Source organism: Dendrobates tinctorius, unplaced genomic scaffold, assembly GCF_039654945.1.
Source record: "Dendrobates tinctorius isolate UK_male_01 unplaced genomic scaffold, ASM3965494v1 ptg000143l, whole genome shotgun sequence".
NCBI lineage: Eukaryota > Metazoa > Chordata > Amphibia > Anura > Dendrobatidae > Dendrobates > Dendrobates tinctorius.
This window is the reverse complement of record NW_027361810.1, coordinates 29,871,636-29,895,360: the sequence shown is the minus strand read 5'-3', so window position 1 is coordinate 29,895,360 and position 23,725 is coordinate 29,871,636. Positions and strand designations below refer to the sequence as shown.

At 47.1% G+C, this 23,725-nt stretch overlaps 1 protein-coding gene across 8 annotated transcripts in view; it reads left to right on the top strand.

The window, feature by feature from the left end:
- CCDC148 (coiled-coil domain containing 148) overlaps positions 1-23,725 on the top strand; it is a 211,083-nt gene that overhangs the window by 5,430 nt on the left and 181,928 nt on the right. For 2 of the 8 annotated variants that reach the window (XM_073545678.1, XM_073545668.1), the window contains exon 2: positions 6,949-7,036. The exons of 2 other annotated variants lie outside the window; for them this stretch is intronic. The gene's annotated coding sequence lies outside the window, so the exon portion shown is untranslated. Of the gene's footprint in view, positions 1-5,717; positions 6,424-6,747; positions 6,804-6,948; positions 7,037-23,725 lie in introns of those variants that run through there. 4 more of the 8 variants (XM_073545670.1, XM_073545669.1, XM_073545673.1 and 1 more) reach the window with 4 other exon arrangements.

Here is a 23,725-nt window from a genome sequence, read left to right as displayed (position 1 = left end):
TAACAGGAGAAAATGGACCCCAAAATTTTTTGTGCAATTTCTCCTGAGCACGCAGATACCTTATTTGTGTTGGAAATCTACTGTTTGGGCGCACGGCAGAACTCAGAAGGAAAGGAGCGCCATTTGACTTCTTGAATGTAAAATTTATTGAAATAATTAGTGGATGCAATGTCGTGTTTTGAGAGCCCCTGAAGTGCCTAAACAGTGGAAACACCCCACAGGTGACCCCATTTTGGAAACCATACCCCTCAAGGATTTTATCCAGGGGTATATTGAGTATTTTGAACCCACAGGTACGACACAGAATTTAATAACATTAGGTTGTCATATTGAAAATGTCATCATTAGTGTTGAGCTCAAGTGCTTGCTACTCCAGTTTGCATTGGGTGCTTGGGTGTGCACGGAATATCGCGGGTGCTCGAGTGACGTGCTTGAGTCCCTGCCCCGCATGTTTTGCGGCTGTTAGACACCTAAAAAAAACATGTGGGATCTCTGCATGTGGGAGTGCATACCCGAGCACCCGATGCAAACTCGAGTAGCGAGAACTTGCGCTCAACACTAGCCATCATATCGTCATATATTATTTTTTTTATTTTTGAACCCCCCAATTCTAACCCTAGCACGCCCCTAACATGGCCTTAATCCCAACCCTAAGTCCAAGCCTAAACCCAACTGCAAAGAATGGAAAAAAATTAGAATATCTTATAATTTTTCTCTAAGATGTTGACAAAGGGGGGGTTGATTTACTATTTGTTTTATTTTGGTCCAAAGGATCCAATAGGAAACATTTCTTATTGTTGTTGGGTACTTGTCGGCAGATCTCGGCGGGCGCTCTGGGCATGCGCCTGCCGCTTTTTTTTCCCCAGAAAGATGATGCCATTCCGGGGGACTGATGAGGAAGGACCGGGAGATGGTGGAAGTATGGATATCATGTCAAAAGAGAGAGAAATGATTGAAATAGCCAGCACATTTTATTTTTTTTGTGATCGCCGTTATTTTCTAAATAATGATGATCACGTGATCGGCCCAGGGTCTCGGCGGTGCAGCGCCAAAGGAGCGCAAGTCATGCCAGCGCACGACCAGTGTACCCAACGCTAAATATAGGGTACGCTGATCACTGCAGCGTCATGCGATCAGAGGAGGAGATGACCGGAGGGGGAGCGGCCGGGGGCGGAGCTTAGCGGCGGCCGTGCGCTGAGCCCGGTAACGCTAGTGTGAAACTAGCCTTAGGGGTTAAAATACAATATAACAAAAAATGCATAAAGAAACCCCACAAATTACCTAATTTATCTAATAAGTACAGTAAATGTGCAACATAAAAAATTCATCAAATACTCATGGCAGGAACATAGCCTACAGCACAGACGTGTGACATGGATGTCTGAACGAGGTCTAATAGGCGCAGCCAGGGCAGATTATTGGTGTTGTTGGATCTCCATCTTCAGCCCCTGCTGTGCTGTGGGTCCTTCTATCATCTACCTGTTCTTGGTTTCCTCCCATATTGCGCCCTTCAGGGCTTGTGCTGTCTGATTCACTGCCAAATTGGCCAATGGTTAGCAACTGCTCTAGAACCAGAATTAATAAACTTTATGGATGGGGAGCGATCACAAGAGGAGACGGAAGAGCTGGCACATTCAGTTTGAAAGAAACACTGACATTGGCAGCTTCTGGACCCGGTTGTGATTATCTCAGGGGCCTGAGGGCCACACAATGGATCCCTGGGGGGCCGCAGGGACCTTTTCTCTACAGGAAGTGGGAGTGGAACTTTGTCTCTCCACAGAAGTGTGGGCGTGTCTGTTTTTCTACAGGAAGTGGGAAATGGATGTTTGTCTCTTTACAGGAAGTGGGGGTGGGTCTCTCTGTACAGGAAGTGGGGTGGGTCTTTGTTTCCCTACAGGAAGTGGGTCTTTGTCTCCCTACAGGAAGTGGAGGTGGGTCTTTGTCTCTCCAGGAAGTGGGGGTGTGTCTTTGTCTCTCTACAGGAAGTGGGGTGGGTCTTTGTCTCCCTACAGGAAGTGGGTCTTTGTCTCCCTACAGGAAGTGGAGGTGGGTCTTTGTCTCTCTACAGTAAGTGGGGTGGGTCTTTGTCTCTACAGGAAGTGGGGGTGTGTCTTTGTCTCTCTACAGGAAGTGGGGTGGGTCTTTGCCTACAGGAAGTGGGGGGGTGTCTTTGTCGCTCTACAGGAAGTGGGGTTGGTCTGTGTCTGCCTACAGGAAGTGGGGGGGTGTCTTTTTCTCTCTAGGGGAAGTGGGGTGGGGGTCTTTGTCTCTCTTCTCCTGCTCTCCTGTCTGTTTAACTGCATATATGCATAACAGAGTAATGGACCCCCGCAGGCTGTGCCTGGTATTACAGCTCAAACGATCCAGTGAAGAGTTGTGAAATCTCCAATGTCACAGTATGGCGCCAACTGGTCATCAGAGACTATAGCAATGTGTATATCCGTTTAATGAGCTGCGTCATGGTGGACACATATGATGACTAACTCCCCTACAGCCAGGTCTCTGCATGGCAATCTGTCCACTGCAGAGCAACCAATAAATGTAACATGCTCAGCTTGTCAGGAAAGTAGCAGAGCCTGTGCAATAGCATGGCAGAATATCTGAGTGGTCTCCTTCTACAGGGAAAGTAAGGAGGGACTATATTGTCAGCTGCCAGTAGGAGAAGGAGACATCCGGAGCTGGCAGCCAATTGTGCCAAGGGTGACATGTGGAAGCGAAAAGATAATGAAAATTTAAAGCAGCTATTCTCAGAATTTCAGGCCGTTTGGTGGTGGCTGTTGCTTCAGAGTTTAGCTGGCACATCCCCCCCTATGTGGGTACGGAGGCAGCGGAGCTTTCTCTCATTCATCATTTGATAGTCTTGTGATACTAAGGTGTCACCGGATATTCCCGTGGGCCGGTCGAGGATATAAAACCTCTTTGTTTCTGACTCAGGGACGGCTGTAGTATCATGTGACGGCTAATATCAGGATAATGGTACATGCGTGAGCATCAATAATAGAGGAGTGAACGTTTATTACGTACAGTAACCGGTCAACTCCTTACCGTAATGTGCCGGTAACACTACGAAGTAAGGTTTGTTCGCAGCTTTATTGACACATCATCTGCTGATTTGTAGTCACTTTGTGCAAGGTAAAAGCCCCTTTTCAAAATTTGGTCACCTGCAAGTCATAGTAACACTGGTCTCTGCTTCCTATTCCTGTCCCCAACATAGTGGAGATAGCCAATCTACTGCCAGTAGTGATGAGCAAGCATGTTCGCCATTCGAGTGAGCATTGGGGTGCTTGGGTACGCATCGAGTATCGCTGGTGCTCAAACGCCATGCTTAACCCCTTCCCGACCAGTGACACAGCGTGTCATGAAAGTTGGTGCCAATCTGACCAATGACACATATTCTGTGTCATAACTTGAAAGCCCCCCTGCGGGTCGGGTGACAGGGGTCAATGAAAGGTCACCTGACCCGCAGGTACAGGGGGCTTTGTACTTCACCCCAGGGGGGTGGCTTTGCCCCCCCGTGGCTGCGATCGCCCTGATTGGCTGTTAAAAGTGAAATAGCCAATCAGAGCGATAGTAATATTTCATCAATTTCATTGATGAAATATTGCAATCCAGCCATGGCCGATGCTGCAGTAGCATTGGACATGGCTGGAGACACCGATCTGACCCCCCACGGCTAACGGGGGCGATCTTCCCCCGCCACCGACTGACGGCAGCAATCTGCCGCCGCAGTCATTATTTATCTGCTCCACCTCTGCTCCCCCTGCCTTCCGATCACCGTCTCTCCCACCCCCAGTACCTCCTGACTCCCCGTGTTGCTCCCGATGTCCCTCCTCCCTCCTGCATGGGCGCCACCATCTTCCAAAAGGCAGATTCCATTCATTCATTTTGATCACTGTGATAAACTCTCACAGTGATCAAAATAAAAAAAATAGTAAATCACTGCCCCCCTTATCACCCCCATAGGTAGGCACAAATAATAAAATAAAAAAAATGTATTTTTATTTTTCCATTAGGGTTAGAATTAGGGTTGGAATTAGGGTTGGAATTAGGGTTGGAATTAGGGTTAGATTTAGGGTTAAGAATAGGGTTAGGGTTGGGATTAGGGTCAGGCTTGTGGTTGGGATTAGGGTTAGGGGCGTGTTAGGGTTATGGTTAGGGTTCGGATTAGGGTTAGGGATGTGTTGGGTTTAGGGTTGTGGTTAGTGGTGTGTTGGGGTTAGGGCTGGAGTTAGAATTGAGGGGTTTCCACTGTTTAGGCACATCAGGGGGTCTCCAAAAGCGACATGGTGCCACCATTGATTCCAGCCAATTTTGCGTTCAAAAGGTCAAACGGTGCTTCCTCCCTTCCAAGCCCAGACGTGTGCCCAAACAGTGGTTTATCCCCAGGGTATCAGCGTACTCAGGAATAAATGCACAACAACTTTGGGGGTCTAATTTCTCCTGTTACTCTTGAGAAAATAAAAAATTGGGAGCTAAAAAATTATTTTTGTGGAAAAAAAATGATTTTTTATTTTCACGTCTCTGCGTTATAAACTTCTGTGACGCATTTGGGGGTTCAAAGTGCTCACCACACATCTAGATAAGTTCCTTGGGGGGTTTAGTTTCCAAAATGGAGTCACTTGTGGGGGGTTTCACTACTTCCCTTCCGAGCCCCGACGTGTGCCCAAACAGTGGTTCCCCCCCACATATGGGGTACCAGCGTACTCAGGACAAATTGCACAACAACTTTTGTGGTCCAATTTCTCCTGTTAGCCTTGTGAAAATAAAAAATAGCGGGCTAAAAAAAAATATCATTTTTGAGGAAAAAAAATGTTTTATTTTCACTGTTCTGCATTATAAACTTCTGTGAAGCACTTTGGGGTTCAAAGTGCTCACTACACATCTAGAAAAGTTCCTTAAGGGGTCTAGTTTCCAAAATGGTGTCACTTGTGGGGGGTTTTCACTGTTTAGGCACACAGGGGCGCTCTCCAAACTCGACATGGTGTCCACTAACTATTTTCCATTCAAAAAGTCAAATGGTGCTCCATGCCTTCCGGGCCCTGCCGTGCACCCAAACAGTGGTTTATGAGCACATATGAGGTATCGGTGTACTCAGGAGAAATTGCACAACAAATTTTAGGATCCATTTTATCCTGTTGCCCATGTGAAAATGAAAAAACTGGGGCTAAAAGAAAATTTTTTTTGAAAAAAAAAAATACTTTATTTTTATGGATCAATTTGTGAAGCACCTTGGGGTTCAAAGTGCTCACTATGCATCTAGATAAGTTCCTTGGGGGGGGTCTAGTTTCCAAAATGGGGTCACTTGTGGGGGAGCTCTCAATGTTTAGGCACACAGCGACTCTCCAAACGCTGCTTGGCAACCGCTAAATATTCCAGCATATTTTCCATTCAAAAAGTCAAATGGCGCTCCTTCCCTTCTGAGCCCTGCCGTGCGCCCAAACAGTGGTTTATGACCACATATGAGGTATCGGTGTACTCAGGAGAAATTGCCCAACAAATTTTAGGATCCATTTTATCCTGTTGCCCATGTGAAAATGAAAAAATTGATGCTAAAAGAACATTTTTGTTGGAAAAATTAAAATGTCCATTTTTTCTTTCCACGTTGCTTTTGTTCCTGTGAAACACCTGAAGGGTTAATAATCTTCTTGAATGTAGTTTTGAGTAGCTTGAGGGGTGCAGTTTTTAGAATGGTGTCACTGTTGGGTATTTTCTGCCATATAGACCCCTCAAAGTGACTTCAAATGTGAAGTGGTCCCTAAAAAAAATGGTTTTGTAAATTTTGTTGTAAAAGTGAGAAATCGCTGGTCAACTTTTAACCCTTATAACTTCCTAAGAAAAAATTGTGCTGATGTAAAGTAGACATGTGGGAAATGTTATTTAGTAACCACTTTGTGTCACATAACTCTCTGGTTTAACAGAATAAAAATTCAAAAATTGCGAAATTTTCAACATTTTTGCCAAATGTCTGATTTTTTTCACAAATAAACACAAAAACTATCAACCTAAAATTTACCACTAATATGAAGCCCAATATGTCACGAAAAAAACAATCTCAGAATCGCTAGGATCCGTTGAAGCGTTCCTGAGTTATTACCTCATAAAGGGACACTGGTCAGAATTGCGAAAAACGGCCTGGTCGTTAAGGTCAAAATAGGCTTGGTCATGAAGGGGTTAAGTCCCTGCCCCGCATGTTTCACAGCTAGACAACTAAAAGTCATGCAGGGATTATCACCATACACCGGCAATCTCCGCATGTTTGACTAACAGCCGCAAATCTTAAGGCGGGAAGTCAAACAGCATCCGAGCACCAGCGATTCTCGATGCGTACCCGAGCACCCCGATTGCCACTCGAGAGGCAAGCACGCTCGCTCATCACTAGCTGACACCAATAATGAGCTGAGCTGGCATTTTTGGCTATTTCCGGTGAGTAAAAGGCTGGGATTAGGAAGCAAAGGCCAGAAAGGACCCAGTGAGTGCAGTAACGGAGATCAGGGAAGGCGAGTACAGGTTCTTTTGTTTAAAAGCCATTCAATGCATTAAAAAAAAAAAAAAAAAAAAAATCCATCCCCTTGAAAAACACCAGTGTAATAAAAATGATGTGTTTTTATGGGAATTAGGATATTTCTTATGTCCGCAGCCAAAGAGAGAAGTGCAGACAGACACGAGGTCGACAATTTATACTGATTTAATACAAAATCAATGTTAAAATGACACCTGGGAAGGTAATTGTAGTGCTGACCCAGTTGTAGACAGAACTGGGTTGGTGTCCGGCAGAGAAAAATCCTAAATCGGTATCTTCAGAGGTTTGTTTTTTTTTTTGTTGCTTCATTCCGCAGATATTTCTTTCAGAGATTACAATAAGAAAAAAAAAAATAGTGCAGCAGCGTGAGAATTAACATTCCCCTCTTTACCCACCCATACTAAACTGTGAATTTCTGGACAATCCAGGTGAAGTCAAGCAGCAGAAGCAGGATTGTTGGAAGAGATGCTGAAGAGGTCCAATAGGTCACTGACAGGTACTACAAAGGTAACGAAGGTACGGAATTGTAACATACACATTATGGGGTACAGTGGTAGGCATTTTTTCATGAAACACTCTGGCAGGTGCTGCTTGTGAGGCACTATGGAGGGCTCTGCTTGTGCAGGCACTGTGGCAGGCTCTGCTTGTGCAGGCACTGTGGCAGGCTCTGCTTGTGGAGGCACTGTGACAAGCACTGCTTGTGGAGGCACTGTGACAAGCACTGCTTGTGGAGGCACTGTGGCAGGCTCTGCTTGTGGAGGCACTATGGATGGCTCTGCTTGTGAGGGCACTGTGGCAGGCACTGCTTGTGAGGGCACTGTGGCAGGCACTGCTTGTGAGGGCACTGTGGCAGGCACTGCTTGTGAGGGCACTGTGGCAGGCACTGCTTGTGGAGGCACTGTGGCAGGCTCTGCTTGTGGAGGCACTATGGATGGCACTGCTTGTGGAGGCACTGTGGCAGGCACTGCTTGTGAGGGCACTGTGGCAGGCACTGCTTGTGAGGGCACTGTGGCAGGCACTGCTTGTGAGGGCACTGTGGCAGGCTCTGCTTGTGAGGGCACTGTGGCAGGCTCTGCTTGTGAGGGCACTGTGGCAGGCTCTGCTTGTGAGGGCACTGTGGCAGGCTCTGCTTGTGAGGGCACTGTGGCAGGCAATTTTTCATGAGACACTGGTTATGGGACACTGTACTGTGGTAGGCCCTTTTTCTTGAGGCACTGGTTATGGGACATTGTGATGGGCAATGGCTATGGACATTATGGCTGCACTGGTTCTGGAGCTCTGTGGCGGGCCTTTTTTCTTGAGGCACTGTGGCGGACACTGGTTATGGAACACTGTCGTGGGCACTACTTATGAGATCAAATTTTATGCATAAAACTAGCTGCTGGCCCGATTCTAAAGCATCGGGGTACTCTAGAATATGGCCAGCGGGAGATTAAAATAAAAAAGTGATATAATCACCATCCGACGGCCTCCGGACTTTTTCTCCCCTCTCCCGGCATCTTCCGTTCCCAGTATTGCTTTGCGCCAAAGACCGCTGCTGACGTCACTCTCGCGAGAGCGCAATGTCATCAGCGGTCTTTGGCGCAAAGCAATACTGGGAACGGAAGATGCCGGGAGCGTGGAGAGGAGAGAAAAAGTCCGGAGGCCGTCGGATGGTGAGTATATCACTCTTTATTTATTTTAATTCTATTTTTTACACGTTTATGGTACCCAGGGTCCGGAGGAGTCTCCTCTCCTCTGGACCCTGGGTACCGCTAGCCGGTCATCTCCCGGCTGTGTCGCCGCTGACGCCCGTGCGCCCGGAGATGACCCGCGGGAACCGTCAGGAGATCAGCAGCTAGAGCCGCTGATCTCCCGACAGTAACGGTGGCGTGCGTCCTTCTAATTGAGGACTGCACCTGCGCACTGCGCCTGTCGCTGATTGGTCGAGGCCTGGCGGCCGCGACCAGTCAGCAACGCAGGATTTTGGTTACAGGCAGACATGCACCATAAGTCGAAAATAAATATTTAGATGGGCGACCACAAACCAGTTTTTTCCCAAAAGATTTCTTCAGTCCTGGGTTCGAATCCCACCCATGACAACATCTGCAAGGAGTTTGTATGTTCTCCCCGTGTTTGCGTGGGTTTCCTCCGGGTACTCCAGTTTCCTCCCACATTCCAAAAGACATACTGATAGGGAATTTAGCTTGTGAGCCCCATCGGGGACAGTGATGATAATGTGTGCAAGCTGTAAAGCGCTGCTGAATATGTTAGCGCTATATAAAAATAAAGATTATTATTCACATTGCTCCATTACTCAACGCCATCCATTTTTTTTGGTACTAAGGGTAAGTTCACACTGGGCATTTTTTGCTTTTTTTTTTCTGCAGGAAAACCTGATTTCTTGGCAGGGATGAAGCTGCAGCAAGAACGCAGGTTTAGGTGCATTTTGTTGCGTGTTTGTGTATGCTAATAAAGTTGAGCACCCCTGAGGAAAAAAACCAACTGCTTCCTGTAGAACCACCCATAACATTAATGCTCAACCTCCCATACCAAGACATGGCTACTACCAGACACTCCCTCACAATAGCTCACTATCAGGACACCTCACTACCAGACACTCCCTCACAATAGCTCACTATCAGGTCACCTCACTACCAGACACTCCCTCACAATAGCTCACCTCCCTACCAGACACTCCCTCACAATAGCTCACTATCAGGTCACCTCACTACCAGACACTCCCTCACAATAGCTCACTATCAGGTCACCTCACTACCAGACACTCCCTCACAATAGCTCACTATCAGGACACCTCCCTACCAGACACTCCCTCACAATAGCTCACTATCAGGACACCTCACTACCAGACACTCCCTCACAATAGCTCACTATCAGGACACCTCACTACCAGACACTCCCTCACAATAGCTCACTATCAGGACACCTCACTACCAGACACTCCCTCACAATAGCTCACCTCCCTACCAGACACTCCCTCACAATAGCTCACTATCAGGTCACCTCACTACCAGACACTCCCTCACAATAGCTCACTATCAGGACACCTCACTACCAGACACTCCCTCACAATAGCTCACCTCCCTACCAGACACTCCCTCACAATAGCTCACTATCAGGACACCTCACTACCAGACACTGCCTCACAATAGCTCACTATCAGGTCACCTCCCTACCAGACACTCCCTCACAATAGCTCACTATCAGGTCACCTCACTACCAGACACTCCCTCACAATAGCTCACTATCAGGTCACCTCCCTACCAGACACTCTCTCACAATAGCTCACTATCAGGTCACCTCTCTACCAGGCACTCCCTCACAATAGCTCACTATCAGGTCACCTCACTACCAGACACTCTCTCACAATAGCTCACTATCAGGTCACCTCCCTACCAGACACTCCCTCACAATAGCTCACTATCAGGTCACCTCACTACCAGGCACTCCCTCACAATAGCTCACTATCAGGACACCTCTCTACCAGGCACTCCCTCACAATAGCTCACTATCAGGTCACCTCCCTACCAGACACTCCCTCACAATAGCTCACTATCAGGACACCTCTCTACCAGGCACTCCCTCACAATAGCTCACTATCAGGTCACCTCCCTACCAGACACTCCCTCACAATAGCTCACTATCAGGACACCTCACTACCAGGCACTCCCTCACAATAGCTCACTATCAGGACACCTCACTACCAGACACTCCCTCACAATAGCTCACTATCAGGACACCTCACTACCAGACACTCCCTCACAATAGCTCACTATCAGGACACCTCACTACCAGACACGCCCTCACAATAGCTCACCTCCCTACCAGACACTCCCTCACAATAGCTCACTATCAGGACACCTCACTACCACACACTCCCTCACAATAGCTCACTATCAGGACACCTCTCTACCAGACACTCCCTCACAATAGCTCACTATCAGGACACCTCACTACCAGACACTCCCTCACAATAGCTCACTATCAGGACACCTCACTACCAGACACGCCCTCACAATAGCTCACCTCCCTACCAGACACTCCCTCACAATAGCTCACTATCAGGACACCTCACTACCACACACTCCCTCACAATAGCTCACTATCAGGACACCTCACTACCAGACACGCCCTCACAATAGCTCACCTCCCTACCAGACACTCCCTCACAATAGCTCACTATCAGGACACCTCACTACCAGACACTCCCTCACAATAGCTCACTATCAGGACACCTCACTACCAGACACGCCCTCACAATAGCTCACCTCCCTACCAGACACTCCCTCACAATAGCTCACTATCAGGTCACCTCACTACCAGACACTCCCTCACAATAGCTCACTATCAGGACACCTCACTACCAGACACTCCCTCACAATAGCTCACCTCCCTACCAGACACTCCCTCACAATAGCTCACTATCAGGACACCTCACTACCAGACACTGCCTCACAATAGCTCACTATCAGGTCACCTCCCTACCAGACACTCCCTCACAATAGCTCACTATCAGGTCACCTCACTACCAGACACTCCCTCACAATAGCTCACTATCAGGACACCTCACTACCAGACACTCCCTCACAATAGCTCACTATCAGGTCACCTCACTACCAGACACTCTCTCACAATAGCTCACTATCAGGTCACCTCACTACCAGACACTCCCTCACAATAGCTCACTATCAGGTCACCTCCCTAACAGACAACGCCTCACAATAGCTCACTATCAGGTCACCTCACTACCAGACACTCCCTCACAATAGCTCACCTCCCTACCAGACACTCCCTCACAATAGCTCACTATCAGGACACCTCACTACCAGACACTCCCTCACAATAGCTCACCTCCCTACCAGACACTCCCACACAATAGCTCACTATCAGGACACCTCACTACCAGACACTCCCTCACAATATCTCACTATCAGGACACCTCACTACCAGACACTCCCTCACAATAGCTCACTATCAGGTCACCTCCCTAACAGACAACACCTCACAATAGCTCACTATCAGGTCACCTCACTACCAGACACTCCCTCACAATAGCTCACCTCCCTACCAGACACTCCCTCACAATAGCTCACTATCAGGTCACCTCACTACCAGACACTCCCTCACAATAGCTCACTATCAGGTCACCTCACTACCAGACACTGCCTCACAATAGCTCGCTATCAGGACACCTCACTACCAGACACTGCCTCACAATAGCTCACTATCAGGTCACCTCCCTACCAGACACTCCCTCACAATAGCTCACTATCAGGACACCTCACTACCAGACACTCCCTCACAATAGCTCACTATCAGGTCACCTCACTACCAGGCACTCCCTCACAATAGCTCACTATCAGGTCACCTCACTACCAGGCACTCCCTCACAATAGCTCACTATCAGGACACCTCACTACCAGACACTACCTCACAATAGCTCACTATCAGGACACCTCTCTACCAGACACTACCTCACAATAGCTCACTATCAGGACACCTCCCTAACAGACAACGCCTCACAATAGCTCACTATCAGGTCACCTCACTACCAGACACTCCCTCACAATAGCTCACCTCCCTACCAGATACTCCCTCACAATAGCTCACTATCAGGTCACCTCACTACCAGACACTCCCTCACAATAGCTCACTATCAGGACACCTCACTACCAGACACTCCCTCACAATAGCTCACTATCAGGTCACCTCACTACCAGACACTCCCTCACAATAGCTCCTTATCAGGACACCTCTCTACCAGACACTACCTCACAATAGCTCACTATCAGGTCACCTCACTACCAGACACTCCCTCACAATAGCTCACTATCAGGACACCTCACTACCAGACACTCCCTCACAATAGCTCACTATCAGGACACCTCACTACCAGACACTCCCTCACAATAGCTCACTATCAGGTCACCTCTCTACCAGACACTCCCTCACAATAGCTCACTATCAGGACACCTCACTACCAGACACTCCCTCACAATAGCTCACTATCAGGTCACCTCCCTACCAGACACTCCCTCACAATAGCTCACTATCAGGTCACCTCACTACCAGACACTCCCTCACAATAGCTCACTATCAGGACACCTCACTACCAGACACTCCCTCACAATACCTCACTATCAGGTCACCTCACTACCAGACACTCCCTCACAATAGCTCACTATCAGGACACCTCACTACCAGACACTCCCTCACAATAGGTCACTATCAGGACACCTCACTACCAGACACTCCCTCACAATAGCTCACTATCAGGACACCTCACTACCAGACACTCCCTCACAATAGCTCACTATCAGGTCACCTCACTACCAGACACTCCCTCACAATAGCTCACTATCAGGACACCTCACTACCAGACACTCCCTCACAATAGGTCACTATCAGGACACCTCACTACCAGACACTCCCTCACAATAGGTCACTATCAGGACACCTCACTACCAGACACTCCCTCACAATAGCTCACTATCAGGACACCTCCCTAACAGACAACGCCTCACAATAGCTCACTATCAGGTCACCTCACTACCAGACACTCCCTCACAATAGCTCACCTCCCTACCAGATACTCCCTCACAATAGCTCACTATCAGGTCACCTCACTACCAGACACTCCCTCACAATAGCTCACTATCAGGACACCTCACTACCAGACACTCCCTCACAATAGCTCACTATCAGGTCACCTCACTACCAGACACTCCCTCACAATAGCTCCTTATCAGGACACCTCTCTACCAGACACTACCTCACAATAGCTCACTATCAGGTCACCTCACTACCAGACACTCCCTCACAATAGCTCACTATCAGGACACCTCACTACCAGACACTCCCTCACAATAGCTCACTATCAGGACACCTCACTACCAGACACTCCCTCACAATAGCTCACTATCAGGTCACCTCTCTACCAGACACTCCCTCACAATAGCTCACTATCAGGACACCTCACTACCAGACACTCCCTCACAATAGCTCACTATCAGGTCACCTCCCTACCAGACACTCCCTCACAATAGCTCACTATCAGGTCACCTCCCTACCAGACACTCCCTCACAATAGCTCACTATCAGGTCACCTCACTACCAGACACTCCCTCACAATAGCTCACTATCAGGACACCTCACTACCAGACACTCCCTCACAATACCTCACTATCAGGTCACCTCACTACCAGACACTCCCTCACAATAGCTCACTATCAGGACACCTCACTACCAGACACTCCCTCACAATAGGTCACTATCAGGACACCTCACTACCAGACACTCCCTCACAATAGCTCACTATCAGGACACCTCACTACCAGACACTCCCTCACAATAGCTCACTATCAGGTCACCTCACTACCAGACACTCCCTCACAATAGCTCACTATCAGGACACCTCACTACCAGACACTCCCTCACAATAGGTCACTATCAGGACACCTCACTACCAGACACTCCCTCACAATAGGTCACTATCAGGACACCTCACTACCAGACACTCCCTCACAATAGCTCACTATCAGGTCACCTCCCTACCAGACACTCCCTCACAATAGCTCACTATCAGGTCACCTCACTACCAGACACTCCCTCACAATAGCTCACTATCAGGACACCTCACTACCAGACACTCCCTCACAATACCTCACTATCAGGTCACCTCACTACCAGACACTCCCTCACAATAGCTCACTATCAGGACACCTCACTACCAGACACTCCCTCACAATAGGTCACTATCAGGACACCTCACTACCAGACACTCCCTCACAATAGCTCACTATCAGGACACCTCACTACCAGACACTCCCTCACAATAGCTCACTATCAGGTCACCTCACTACCAGACACTCCCTCACAATAGCTCACTATCAGGACACCTCACTACCAGACACTCCCTCACAATAGGTCACTATCAGGACACCTCACTACCAGACACTCCCTCACAATAGGTCACTATCAGGACACCTCACTACCAGACACTCCCTCACAATAGCTCACTATCAGGTCACCTCACTACCAGACACTCCCTCACAATAGCTCACTATCAGGTCACCTCACTACCAGACACTCCCTCACAATAGCTCACTATCAGGACACCTCACTACCAGACACTCCCTCACAATAGCTCACTATCAGGTCACCTCCCTACCAGACACTCCCTCACAATAGCTCACTATCAGGACACCTCACTACCAGACACTCCCTCACAATAGCTCACTATCAGGTCACCTCCCTACCAGACACTCCCTCACAATAGCTCACTATCAGGTCACCTCCCTACCAGACACTCCCTCACAATAGCTCACTATCAGGTCACCTCACTACCAGACACTCCCTCACAATAGCTCACTATCAGGACACCTCACTACCAGACACTCCCTCACAATACCTCACTATCAGGTCACCTCACTACCAGACACTCCCTCACAATAGCTCACTATCAGGACACCTCACTACCAGACACTCCCTCACAATAGGTCACTATCAGGACACCTCACTACCAGACACTCCCTCACAATAGCTCACTATCAGGACACCTCACTACCAGACACTCCCTCACAATAGCTCACTATCAGGTCACCTCACTACCAGACACTCCCTCACAATAGCTCACTATCAGGACACCTCACTACCAGACACTCCCTCACAATAGGTCACTATCAGGACACCTCACTACCAGACACTCCCTCACAATAGGTCACTATCAGGACACCTCACTACCAGACACTCCCTCACAATAGCTCACTATCAGGTCACCTCCCTACCAGACACTCCCTCACAATAGCTCACTATCAGGTCACCTCACTACCAGACACTCCCTCACAATAGCTCACTATCAGGTCACCTCACTACCAGACACTCCCTCACAATAGCTCACTATCAGGTCACCTCACTACCAGACACTCCCTCACAATAGCTCACTATCAGGACACCTCACTACCAGACACTCCCTCACAATACCTCACTATCAGGTCACCTCACTACCAGACACTCCCTCACAATAGCTCACTATCAGGACACCTCACTACCAGACACTCCCTCACAATAGGTCACTATCAGGACACCTCACTACCAGACACTCCCTCACAATAGCTCACTATCAGGACACCTCACTACCAGACACTCCCTCACAATAGCTCACTATCAGGTCACCTCACTACCAGACACTCCCTCACAATAGCTCACTATCAGGACACCTCACTACCAGACACTCCCTCACAATAGGTCACTATCAGGACACCTCACTACCAGACACTCCCTCACAATAGGTCACTATCAGGACACCTCACTACCAGACACTCCCTCACAATAGCTCACTATCAGGTCACCTCACTACCAGACACTCCCTCACAATAGCTCACTATCAGGTCACCTCACTACCAGACACTCCCTCACAATAGCTCACTATCAGGACACCTCACTACCAGACACTCCCTCACAATAGCTCACTATCAGGTCACCTCCCTACCAGACACTCCCTCACAATAGCTCACTATCAGGACACCTCACTACCAGACACTCCCTCACAATAGCTCACTATCAGGACACCTCCCTACCTCACTGTCACTATGGACACCTCACTAACCACATCCCAAGCTCTTGGCTGTGAGGTCACTTCTGCTGGCCATGACTTTTCTGCAGAAAGAAAGCAGCAAGTAATGGTAATGATAGCTGCGTTTTTTCAGCATTTTTTTTTCAACACCCATTCAAGCCAATGACATGCTCTATGTCCAAAAAAACGCAGCAAAGCACAAAATCCTGATGACACAAAAAAAACCATGAGATTTATGAGAACTCATAGGTTTTGCTGGTAATAGAAAAAGCAGCTGGAAATAAGCATAAAAATCGCAGCAAAAACACCCAGTGTGAACATACCCTAATTATACGTCTCTCCCACTGACAACAAACTGTTCCCGCTGCGCTGCTCACAGGACCCTGCATTAGACGCTCTACATCGGATACATAGAGGTGGTGGTTCCCGCTGTTTCGTGTCCAGGGCTCATGAGTCGTGATGGCTGCCCCACCTTTATTATGCCACAATACAAGGAAATGAAACTCTGTCCTTGGAGTGCCTCCAGCAATGTCAGCAAGGTGTAATCAGCACCAACGTTCCTGGAGAGGATCTGCATATTGTGAAGTCATATTTCAGGTGTAACATTAAAGAAATCTACGGTAGTTATAAGCCGCTACTCTGCTCGATCCCCGCTGTATGGCCGGAATATTCACTGTTCCGTTTGATTTGGGGACAGCTGCTCGTTTTGTTTTGCCTTTTTTTCCTTCCTGCTCAGCGGAGATTTGCCTCAGGTCCCGTTCACATTTTGTGTTTCAGATGCAAGCACAGCACAACGTTACATAAATGGGAATGAGATTTGTCTAAGTTCATTCACATTTTACACTAAGCTTTTTAAAGTGTTTTTTTTCTGCAGCCAAATGATCTCTTGGCAGGAAAAAAGCTGCCGAAAAAAAAAACATGTTTCTCTTGTTTTTTGTGCATTTTTTGCTATGCTAGATTTGTCTCTTGTGCACGCTGATAAATTTTAGTGTTGGTGAAAAAAAAAAGTCTTATTCTATAGAACCAGGTTTTGGCACAAAAAAAACGCAGCAAAATCTGATACCTGTGTTTTTTCATCATTTTTTCACCACCCATTAGTTTTAGTGGGTGAAAAATGCTGACAAAATGCTGAAAGAAGTGACATGCTCCATTACAACAAAAAAAATGCAACGCAGAAAATCCTGATGACAAAGAAAAAACTGCAGGAGATTTCTGAAATATAATAGACTTTGCTGGTGCTGTAAAACGCAGCAGAAAATTTGCATAAAAAAAGCGCAGCCCAAGAAGGCTGCAAAAACGCCTAGTGTGAACTTAGCCTTAGACCGGGATCACACATGCGAGAAACTATGCTGAGTCTCTCATGTTAATACCTGGTACTGCCGCCGGCACTCAGGAGCAGAGCGTGCGGCCGCATAGCAGTACATGGAGCTGAACGCTCCACTCCTGAGTGCCGGCTGCAGTGCTGGGTATTAACATGCGAGACTCGGCCGTATTCCTCACGTATGTGATCCTGGCCTTACTCTCAAATCATAGTCTCAAAATCAGAATTATTTGGGTGGTGGTCCTATCTGCCCATCACTCACCTTGTTATACATTATTGCTGCTTATCCTCACCTGCATTTTAAGGAAATAATGTGGATGATAGGAGGTGTAATTAACATACAATATATCCCCTATGCACAGGATGGGTAAAAAATATCTGATCAATATTGGTCCAGGAGCAGGGGTCCCCAAGGTGCCTTGTTTAATGAAGTGATAGAATATGCGACCGCTGCTCCACTCACTGTCCACAGAAGTGGTGGTCGCACATGCTCATTTCACGCCACTCAAAAAAGGGACTTTGGCTCCACCGTTCTGGGGAATAGCAGGGATCAGTGTGCTCCTGATTGATTGACAGTTCAGGTCTGTGGTAGGTTTACGCTGTTGGTACTAAGGCTATGTGCACACGTGCGGAATTCCCGCTGATTTTATGCGTTTTTGCCTCGTTTTTTCGCCACGAAAATGCTGCAAAAACGCATAAAAGAAGCAACCCATTGAAATCAATGGCATGCCGCACATGCTGTGCTAATGCTGCGTATTTTTCCGCAGCGGAATCGCATCGTGGAAAAATACGCAGCATGCTCATTCTTTTTGCAGAATTGCAGGGATTGCGCACACATAGGAATGCATTGATCCGCTTACTTTCCGCGTTTGGCTATGCCCACCATGCGCAAAGTAAGCAGAAAATGTGCGGATGGTACCCAGGAACTGTAGGAAAGGAGACACTCCTCCAAGCCCTGGGTACCATATCCCTGTTAAAAAAAAAATTAAAATAAAAAATCGTGATATTCTCACCTTCCGGCGGCCCCCGCACCCTTCCCAGGCCTCAGCCATGCTCCCGGGCAAGTCCCATTCCCAGAGATGCCTTTGCGACATTGACCTGTGATGATGTAGCGGTCTCGTGTGATGCCAAGTCATCTGGGGTCATTGTCGCAAGGCATCGCTGGGAACGGGACTTGCCGGGAGCATCGCTGAGACCTGGTGACGCTGCTGTGGCCGCCGGAATGTGAGAATATCACGATTTTTATTTTTTTTAACATTATATCTTTTTACTTTTGATGCTGCATAGGCAGCAACAATAGTAAAAAGTTGGTCACACTTGTCAAACACTATGTTTGACGAGCGTGATCAACCTGTCATTCAGTTTTCCATGCGATGCTACAGATCGCTTGGAAAACGCTAGCATTCTGCAAGCTAATTACACTTGCAAAACGCTAGTTTTTCACTGGAGTTCTGCATGCGTATTTCCCACGGCAGGGAGTTGCGGAAATTTCTGCGGCAATTCCGCACATAGCCTAACTATGCACTCTCCGATGCTGCAAGCAGAGCCAGCATTGCCTCTGCACCATCAGCAGAGTGGAGGGGCACTGAAGCTTCAAAGCAAAGTTTACCAGCTAGCATGTAAGCACAGCACTGCATTCCTTGCCTAAGAGGATGACCACCGCTGATAGACTGCAGAGGTGGCCGGTAACCTAGGCAACAAGCACTGCAGTAAACCATACATTTTAATATCCCTCCGTTCTTGAATGTGGGTTATTTTTAATAGCCAGTTGGTTCTCTTTACAAGAACTTTGTAATTTTACCTATTCAAGAACTTGCACCTTTACCGATGATCTATAAATGATACTGTATTATTTATTGAATGCAGAAGTTATTAGATAATTCCACTAGGATTTTGGAAACTTTAGAAATGTTAATTATATAAATGTATGTTCTGGTCTAACGATTTAAGGTCTCTATATACCATCCTATTACAGTAAACTATTACTAATTATTATACATAAGCCATTTATGAAGTTGTAACTGGTGGCAGAAGTCTGACTTACCCACTCCAGACCCTGGAAACAGGGGAACTTGCTAGATTGTATGCCTTGTTACAGAGGTAGCATAGGATAGTCCCCTTTGGTGGGAATCACCATGTAAAGAAGCCCTCCTCCTCCTTCCACTAAAGTTTTAGCATCCTAAAATATTGCAATCATCATGTTATAAATCACTGTGTACTTACAATTGCTCACTTTCTACCCAGCTAATTCTTCTCTTTTCCATTAAGTCTATAAAAACCCAACTAGCTAAATCCTTCTAAGCTCTATGTAGAAACAGGAGGTCAATTTTCCCATGAGTCATCACTGCAAAAGTCCCTTGTAGGGGGAGGAGGGAGCAGCTGGGTCAGGAGTTGAAGAGGTGAATGATAAATGCAGGGAAAAGAGACTTCCTATTTCTACATAGAGCAGAGAAAAGAGAAAAATTAGCTGGGTAGAAAGACAAAGTGAGCAATTGTAAGTACACAGTGCTATATAATATGACATGTGATATATTAACAGGATACAAACTTTGATGGGAGAGCTTCTTTAAAGGGGTTGTCCAGTACTAAGACAACTGCTTCTTGATTAAAATTTTTTGCCCCATAAAATAATAAACCTTATACTCCTCTTCCGTACCGGCGCCATTCCCCCAGTGTCGGCACTCGCAGACCCGGGGCTCTCGTGCGGTGTTGTGACAGTTGACGCCCAATCACCGCTGGTGTCACTGTCCCCACCTTCGGACAAATCGAACATGAAGCAGAAGTCCGGGCTGCGGCTGATCTCTGACTTCCTCTTCATGCACAATTCATCAGGAGGCGGTGACAGTGATGCCAGTGTTGTTTGGGCGCCGTGGGACCGCAAGAAAGTATAAACTTTATTATTATATGTTGACAAGTGAGGGGTATGACAAGAAGTTTTCCAAGTGGTAAGTTGCCACTTAGTCTTGAGATTTCCATGGATAGATAGAAGAACAAGTGATGGGGTGGATCTGGGGTAAAAAGACTCAGTCATGCTAAAAGGAAACCATACTATACTGGAATATTAAAATCACAGAGACTATGACACCCGGCAGAAGCTGGGGTATATTGAGCATCAAGTGAAGTCAGTTCCTGAGGCTGTTGTGTTAGAATCGAACATGAAGGGGCCAGATGATTGGGTCAGAGTACTTCCTAAGCCCCAGGTCTTATGAGGGGCTCTCACTATGTAGTAGTTAGGAGCTAACAAAAATGTCCCAAAGAAGGACAGCCAGTGAACCAATCACTGAATCTTGGGCACCTAAGGTTTAATGGTGCGTATGGGTACCGAAGGTTAGCCCATATGGTCCAACCAGAAAAAAGAGCTGGTGTATTACACATTGCTGACTGTGATAGAAAGAAAAAAGACAGCGTATGGGGCAGCGGTACCAGAGACCGGTCTAAGTGTCCATGCTGGACCCCTGTTCACCACTTAAAAGCATCACGACTGGACTATGAAGCTATGGAAAAAGGCGACCTGGTCTGATGATCAACTTTACTTTTTCATCATGAGGATCGGGGGCACATGCATTTGGGTGTGTGCACATCCCTAACCTGGAGGAGAGATGGTGCCAAGTTGAACTGTATGGAGAATACAAGCCGGCAGAGGCAGTATATGATCCACAGATTGTTCTGCTGGGAAACCTTGTGTTATGACATTCGTGGAGATGTGACATATGGACCACCAGCCTTCACATTATACGGACCAAGAACATCCCTAATGACAGTGGCACCATATACTGCGCATATTAGAACTGGGTGCAAAATATACACTAATTTACAGGAAACCATTAAAGGGCTCTAAAATATTGAGTCTTGATGACGTATCCTCAGGATAGGTCACAATATCAGATCTCTAGGGTCCTACACCCATTGCCCCCACTTATGAACAGAACACCACAGCTCCGTACACTGTTGATTGGCAAATACTGCAGATCAACCTCAACCAACTCCCTTTAGAAATGAATGGTAGTGAAACTTCAGTACATAAGAACAGCCACGGCACAGTGTGTGGCGCTGTGGTGTTCCGCCTTCGTACACTGAACGTCCAGTGGACGCGGATCAGACAATAGCTGATTGGATCTGAGATTGATGATCTATTCCCTACCCTAGAAATCTGCTTCCTGGAAACCCTCCAAAATTCAAGGTCAGACTCCCTCTAGGAACTGATATCTCAGTGACATGTTAGAAGACGTTAAAACGTAAATGGTCATTGATAGCTTGGGGGAAGAAATGGCATCACATGATCATCTCATATGTGACGTTCGGCAGGAGGGTGTTAATTGGGCTGACCGTGGAATGCAACCACCAAATACCTTTCTTTTGGAAATCCGGATTGCAGACGGAAGAGTTATTTCACTCTGTATTTTCTGTGGCGCTGTCCTTATGTGTTATGAAGGATTCTCCTATCCATCTCTTACCCAATATATTACTGTAATTGAGCTCACGTCCCTGAGGCAATCAGAAACTCTAGACCGCTGCTCTCAGCCCATTACATGATCCGCTGCATTGGATGTACATATCTTTGTGGACGATGTTTCGATTAATAGGCAATTAGAAGCAATGGCCGCAGCCAAATGCAAACAGTGCAAATGGATAGCCTGTAATAGAAAATAAAAGGAGAAAACTCGCAGACAAAGGGTAACACGATAGTCTCCCTAGTGTTAAATGGTGACATGTCGACAAGCCGGAGACCATTGTGTTTCGTCAAAAGAACACCAGAGGTATGCTGGAGAGATAATGCCGGCCATTGTTCAGCCACTACATCATTCAGCGTTTTTGTACAGAACACCCGATCCTTTGGAAGTCGCACAGATCGTTTTATTATGATTGTAAAAAAAGATTGTGAAACTGAAAACCCTGTGGAGAAATATCACAACATTACAGCTCATTATTGAGGACGGGCTCCAGCAGCCTCTCCCGGTAATGCAGGGGTTTGGTGCCGCCCGTTCTTGAGGGTCAAAATAGAGAAGATTAGTTGGAGATTTATTACCCACTCCTGGAAATGTTGTGATTCAGGAGAAGAGGGGGAAAACTTGCTATCCAGGGGCCACATGAAACCCATAGCGCCATTTCGTGTGGCCCCCAAACATCTGGCCAGAGATATGATGTCTCTGTGATTGGTGGTTGCTCATTCCAAAGAAGGTTGACATGTGGTTCAGAAGAAGAACCAAGTAAGTGTTAAAGTTGCCTGATATCTGAGATTCCCATTTATGAGCAGAATGGGGGTCTTCTGACCTTGTGTGGTACTTGGGAAAGGAGTAGTTGAAGTGGCAGTACCCATGTGCAGCGATCGCTGTTACAGTAGAGAGAACTGCCTCCATGTACGGTGTCTCCATTTCTGGATTTCGAACAGAAGACAAGTTGACCCCATTAACCCGACAGGTTGGAGCTCTACAGCATGGCAACTTTTTTTTTTTTACATGGTGCACTGAAGAGTGATTAAACCTATTTTTATGTTTTGCAGGCACTTTATTTGCCTGAAGATTAGTGAGGTCCAGAGCCTCAGACTCTCCCACCGATCTCCCAAAAAACAGCAGAGAGGTGCGCAGCTCTGGAGACGGGACGTCCCAGCTCCTGCCTGAGTGCGCACAGAATGATAAGGAATGCAAAGTCCTATGGCCCCGATTCATCAAGACCGGTGATTTTCATGCCGATCTCGTAGGGGCGTGTAGGATTCAGGCCCCTCTAATTTATTAAGAGACTAATGCCTCTTAATGAATCTGGAGCGTCTGACTAGTAGCGAGCGCCTCCATGCACCATGCCAGAAATCTTACTCCAGTCCCTGGGTAATAAATTAGTTGAACTATGGCATCACACCCCATCTCCAGCCATTTAGGCTGAGCTAGGAAAAATTGTTGTGAAAAGGCCAGAAGTCACAATTTACTCCAGAATTGTGTTGAAATTGCTTACATGCATTGGGGCCGATGGCTTCCTACGGCATCAGTGCGGCACGGTCAGTCTTGTACAAACGTTTTGGAACTTTTTGATACCAGAAATCCGAAATAAACGGGTTAATTGCTTTCATAAATTTCACGTACAGTTTCCAGACATTTTCTGGCATGCCCAGTGGTGTGTTCGCCTTTTTCTAAGCCTCTGACACTTTAGAAATCCAGTAGGGTCCGTATAAAAGGGGCAAAAAGTCACATTTCTAGATTTTAGGTTTATGTTTATCACGTTTCTTCTACCTAATGGATCATCATCTACTGTAACTCTGCAAGTCCCAGAAACAGAGGCAGCATCTTTCAAGGACGTGCTGGGACTTGTAGCTTCACAA